This window comes from Chiloscyllium punctatum, chromosome 13 (genome assembly GCF_047496795.1).
Source record: "Chiloscyllium punctatum isolate Juve2018m chromosome 13, sChiPun1.3, whole genome shotgun sequence".
Classification (NCBI taxonomy): Eukaryota; Metazoa; Chordata; class Chondrichthyes; order Orectolobiformes; family Hemiscylliidae; genus Chiloscyllium; species Chiloscyllium punctatum.
This window is the reverse complement of record NC_092751.1, coordinates 18,344,640-18,351,145: the sequence shown is the minus strand read 5'-3', so window position 1 is coordinate 18,351,145 and position 6,506 is coordinate 18,344,640.

Genomic DNA, 6,506 nt, shown 5'->3' with positions numbered 1-6,506 from the left:
AAGCGCATCCCACCAGACCTCTATCCCATAAGCCTGGATTTCCTATTGCTGATCCCTGTAACCGGCACATCTTTGTTCGGAGGGAAGAAAATAACACAAACACACAGATAATGTGCAGACTGCATACAGACAGACACTGAGGCTAGGATCGAAACAGGGTGCAGCCACACAGCAGTGAACTAAGGACGAAAAAAAAACGTTGTCTTAACCAGCGATCGCCACACCCTGTGGCAGAATAAGGAAAAAGAAAGCCCATTCACAACATGCAAAACTATATTTGTATTTGTGTGGGCAGGATTTGAAGCAATCGTTTACCATGGATAGAAAAAAGGACACTGATACCACAGAGAGAGCAGGGTAATGTGGGAACTGCGGAAGGGATTCAATTAACCACATAAGTGGACACTCAGTTACGCAATCACACTGGGGAGAGGCCGTTCACCAGTCCCGTGTGAGGGAAGGGATCACTGAGCAAATCAACCTCGGGGTCACCAACAACATTACATATCCCATCAGACTTTCGATTATGCTGTCAATGCTGCTGTTAATCCCAACCAGTTGCCTGTTTCATAGCATCAATCATAGAGTCATACAGCACGAAAAAAGGCCCGTCAGTCCAACTAGTCCATGTTGAACATACTGCCAAACTACTCTAGTCACATCTGCCAGCTCCTGTACCAGTGGAGGGGCGATAATGCCCTTGTAGTTCTATTACTACATTATTAATCCAACATCCCAGGTAATATTTTGTGTACAAAGGGCTCAGATCCTGACATCGCAGATGGTGGAGTTTGAATTTAATAAATACCTGGAATTGAAGAGTCTCATGATGACCTGACTCAGTTGTTGTGGAAATCCCTATCTGATCCACTCATGCCTGTTAGGTCGAGCGAACTGCCATAGTCATCTGCTCTATCCCACATGAGACTCCAGATGTGTAATATCGTGGTGGACTCTTAACTCTCATCTGTGAAATAGCTGAAGGACTTGGCTTGAATGAATAGACTTTATATTAAAAAATCCCACTTAACCTTTCACATTGTTGTACCGATCCAATTGTCGTTTAAATGTCGCAAATGTATCTTCATCTATCACTTTCTCAGAAAGTTACTGGCATACATAAAGCACCCTCTCCCAACGCACAGAAATATATCCTATCTATTTTCTAAAATCGGTTTTCCTCTTAAACATCTCATCTTGAAATCTCCCTCCTGGGAAAAGGCAGCTATCGTTAACTCAATCTATACTGTCAATAATTTATAAACTTCTATTAGGTTGCCGCTCAAATACCTACCCTCGAGTGAAAACAGTCTTAACTAACAGAAAGTGAGGACTGCAGATGCAAGAGATCAGAGTCGAGAGTGTGCTCCTGGAAAAGCACAGCGGGTCAGGCAGCATCCAAGGAGCAGGAGAACCGACATTTTGGGAAGAGCCTGATGAATGGCACTTGCGAAAAAAAAATATTTTCCTGCTCCTCGGATGCTGCACTAACTGTTGTGGTTTTTCCAGCACCCCAATCTCGAATCTGAAAGTAGTATCGACCGATCAACCTTTCAATGTAACTCAAGACTTATACACCTGGCAACATGCGCATATAAATCTTCTGAACCAACTCCAGCTGAATGATATCATTCTTAAAACTTGGCGACCGGAACTGGGCACAGGATTCCGGAAGAGGCCTCCCCAATATCCTCACACAACTTCAACACAACGTCCCATCTCCTTTACACAAAGGACTAAGCTATGAAGGCAAGTGTGCCAAATGACATTTTAACTATTCAGTCTGTATGTGATGCAAACGAAGAAGAGTTACGCACCTGCATCCCGAGCATCCGTGATCTACAACACTACACAAAGCCTTATCATTATCTATATAAGCAATACTCATTTTGTTGTACCAAAATGCATAACCTTCCATTTATCAACATTGAATTCCATGTGAGATTTTTCAGTCCAATGGCACATTGAATCTTAGCTGGTCTTTTTTAATGTCTCCAATTCTTGTGTCATCTGCAAATCTACGAAGCAAGCGTGCCGACCATACAACAATTAGTCATGTAATTAACCATAAGGAAAAAAGCCGCAGACTTCACGGAGATATCAAACAATTGGAAAGAAAAATGGTAAAAGTAGTTCAATCCAGGGAACTGGATGATAGTGAAGCAAGCTCAAATTTCATACTAGCTGCTGAACGTTAAGCACTCAATGTGCTCCAGTTGTGGCATTCAGCTGTCTCAGCAAGATGCACTGTCGATTGCTGTGTTATTATAAACAGGAGCAAATTGTCCCTTCTGCACCGCCTTTGAGCAGGAGCACTCCCAATCTCGGAATTGCTTGTGCTTCTACTACTGTTACAGAAGGACCGTGCATTCACCAATTGCATCACTGTATTCATCAAGTTGCTCTGCGATCTCGTTCCCGTCCCGATTTCCAGTTGGATCTTCGCGACTGCTCCCTCAGTTCCTCTGATTCTGGGGCTGGGAATTGGGACTATGTGGCAGTAGTGGTTACTGCCTTCTGTGGGGAAACTGATGAAGTAGCTGAAGTTAAATACATTGCTATTGAAGCGTACATTTCAACAGAACCTGCATTGTCCCCCGAATCTTTGATGTTTTGGAGACATCTATCATTCTCGGCCTTCTGCATATTAATGATTGAATCACCAGAGCCTCTGGGGACACCGATGTTAAACGTTCAGCCCATTCTGAGTTCGCACATGTCTGTCACTGCTCTGAGAATTACTGATGTTGTGGATTTGGAGCTCTGCATAACATTTCCTCTACTACTATATCTATGGCCCTCTGTCACTGTCATTTTCTATGGCGTGCCGTGATCGTGTAGTGGTTAGTACTCTGCATTATGACCGACGCAACTTCGACTTAAATCCGAGTCTAGGCACGGCATTCTTTTTTTCTCCTCCAGCGTTTGTGTTACACCTAAGAAATCAATTGTTTTTACATGGTAATATTCTTGGAAGCAATGTTTTTATTGACTAAAATTCCGCTCGCTCACATCTCTGCGTATCATATGTCAGAATTCAAATCGAGCCATTCTCAGAGATTTCTCACCCTCCAGTGATCACAAACTGTCCTTTCCGTCCGCCCCCCACCCCCCACCCCCATTTCATTAATTTGGAGATGCTGGCGTTGGACTGGGGTTTACTCAGTTAAAAATCACACAACACCAGGTTTTCGTCTTACTGGTTAATTGGAAGTTCTAGGTTTTAGAGCGCTGCTCGTTCATCACGTGGTTGTTGAGTAACTTCCTTTTACATTAAGGCATGCAGAATCGAAAACTCACTCTCACATTGACACCACTCAGTCTGTGCTGCCGTGGTCACTGTTGCTAGCTGAATGTGTCCCAATCTGACGATCAGGATCTTCAAACTGGTTGATCCATTTGGATGCCACGGTTTTGAGACCTGTCTTCATGTATCAGCTTTTACTGACATGACCAGAGATTATTGGAGCATGAGGTTCAGGGAAATGACCCACGGCAGTATAGGGAATAAGTGACTTTATTGGAAAAGATAGGTTCCGCCCCTTTCTGCAATGGTAGAGTGCTACTAGCACTGGGCTGCTACTTCAGACCCCGAGTTAATGTGCTGGGGATACGGGTTCGAATCCAATCGCGCTCGGTGGTGAAATTAGATTACATTAAATATCGGGTACTACATATGCAGTGACTTCTGGTAATTCCCCAGTGAAGACTATTAATGTTTGTTGTTCCATTCTCGATTGGACATGCCACAGAACTTACAGTGCTCTCTGAGTCAGTGTGGGGAAAGACTGCAACTCCCGGGGAGACAGAATGTAGGTGAAAGTGCAAACATGTGACTTCTGCAAGCTTAGCACTCTGCCCGTGTTGGAATGATAACCAGTTGATAGACTTACTCCAGATTGAAGTGTTTACTGGACGCATGAAGCTGAGGGAGAAACATGGGTAAAGCGATTCAGATCTGAGTGCAGGAACATTGCCTGCAGCAACAATGAGGTTGCACAGCAAAGAGTCGCGTTTGGAAGCTTTGAATTCGGGTTGATGGGCGCAGCTTGCTTTCACTAGGCTGAGTTACCAGGTTATAAAGCCATTAAAATGAGAGACATGGTGCTTATTGTGATGGTACATTTGCTCAGTGGTTGCACTCCTATTAAGTCTGCAGTTTCGGTGGATTGGCCATGTTAAATTGCCCTCTCGTGTCCAGGGAGTGAATTCAATAAGTTAAGTTAATTAGCCATGGGTAATGCGGGGGTAAGGTCAGCAGTAACACGACACCAGGTTATAGTCCAACAGGTTTATTAGAAATCACATGCCAGAGGGCTGCCCCTTCTTCAGGTGAAATATACGGGAATAGAGAAAGGGTCTATGCCTGGTTGAGATACTCTTCTGTCAATCAGATAATCTGTTTCCAAAACATTTGGAAAAGCAGTGAGTTTCACTAGGAGAGAGACAGCCTGCGGCGGGGTATAAGTGTCAAAGTGGGGTGTGGAGGATGGAAAGTGCGAGGAATTGAATGTCTAATTTGGATGACTTTAAATGTAAAGAAATATCGTGAACGGGTGCAGCTGAATATGATTCGGCCAAAAAACCCAACGATTTTGAAGAATTAGCATTAATATTCTACATGAAGCATTATAATTGGAACTGAGCAGATGTGATTTATTGTCAAGGAAAGACATTCCATAATGAATAGGAAGTGACTCATCGTTTGGAGATAGATTTCCTGCGTTAATCACATGCCTTAAAGATTTGAGAACAATCACCACGATGTTGGATTCATTTGATACACACTGAAATCGGTCAATGTAACTGAGCACCAAAACGGGCATTTTGTTTATTGCAGATTAACTTTCTGTTTTTCTCATCAGTGTTTCATTTAAGCTGAAATAAATTTGAAGCAAAATTTAATACATCTTTAAACGTTCCAATGAAGTATATCCCATTCACTTCCGGTCATTGTACTACACAGAGTGAGGTTGCAGCAAAATTAATAAAATCAAACAAAGAAAACAGCATTTCCAGGAAATTTACTCAGGTTCAGCCATAGGAGAAAGGCCATCGACCTTCACTTCTCTCTTCATATCTGCTTCTTGACGTGCGAGAGAATCTGACTGAATAAATGATGAGTCGAGGCGAAATGTGCGTGTGAATGTGAGGGGCATTTCTTGTTCGAAGGTTCATTCTGAGACAGTTCTCACTCGGAATGAATTAAGGACAGCTGTTCCTTCCAAGGACCACGTTAATTTCTTGAATTTTACTGGTATTATTCCGCTAATGGCAGGAACATAATGGTGTGGATTCGATTCTGCCCAGGGAATGTCTCATCCCCGACCTTCACCATGCATACTCTTGATGTATCACATGTCAGCCAGCTTGCGAGCCCATTAAGGGGCCAAGAGGTTAAAGTGGTGGGTTGGTAATTTAGTGAGTACGTGTGTGTTCGAATTCTACTCGGCTTTCTCCTTCCATTAAATGCAGATGTGGTTTTCCTTTGCGTCTTCTATTCTTTGGTTGACATGAAATGGAGAACGTTGCTTTTCTCTTGCACTGTATGGGAGGTTCACGAATAATTGAAACCACATCAAAGTCGAAATAAAGCATTTCAATTCTGTTGTAAGTTAAATTTGGATAATGAAAGTCAATGCAACTTTTCTTTCCTCCTTTCATTCCATCTTGACTTTCTAGGAGTTTACATCGAATGAAGGAGAAACAAATAAGGAGAGAACGGGAGCAATAATTTATCCAGTGGGATTGTAAATTACTGTTTTAACGTAACACTCCTCACTGACCAGTATTTCAAACGGTGAATTGGATTTGGAACCGCAGAAAACATCTGCAATGAAACGAACCCTTCATTCTTCCACAACTTTTTGCTGTGTGTCAATCATACTGTGAACCATCCTCCAGCGTTATCACAAAGTTGCCAACAATATAAGATTCACCAATTTCCTTTAACAATCACAACTTCTGCATATATCCTTTTGTAGTGTGTCGATTGTCATTTGTTGCCTGCAGGTCTTGAAGATCTTAGACCCCTGAAGAGGGGCCTTTTGATTTGAGATCGGTCAAAAGAATCAACGAATGTAGTCTGTTCAAAAAGCAAGCGTCATTAGTTTATTGAATTAAGGTACCTTGAAGCAATTTTATCCAGCAACACAGAGATTGAAGCTTCTGTGTTCCGTTGTGAAATTGCACAGCTATATTTGAAAATTAGGCATTATTTACACGTTTTTTAAGGAATACTACAGCCTTGATTACAAGAAAGACTAATCAGATATAATATTGTGACACGATTTGCAGCAAGTTAATCCAATGATAATTCCTGGGAAAGAGTTCTTAATTACAAAAACGTCCAAACAACTGTAATATGGAGGCAAAATTAACAACATGTTAATCCAATGGTAATTCCTTGGAAAAGAAATCTTATTTACATAAATTGTCATGCCATGGCAAGAGTTCAAGGTTATTTCAAATGGTCAATTAATGTGTCAGTATTCATTTTATGCAAA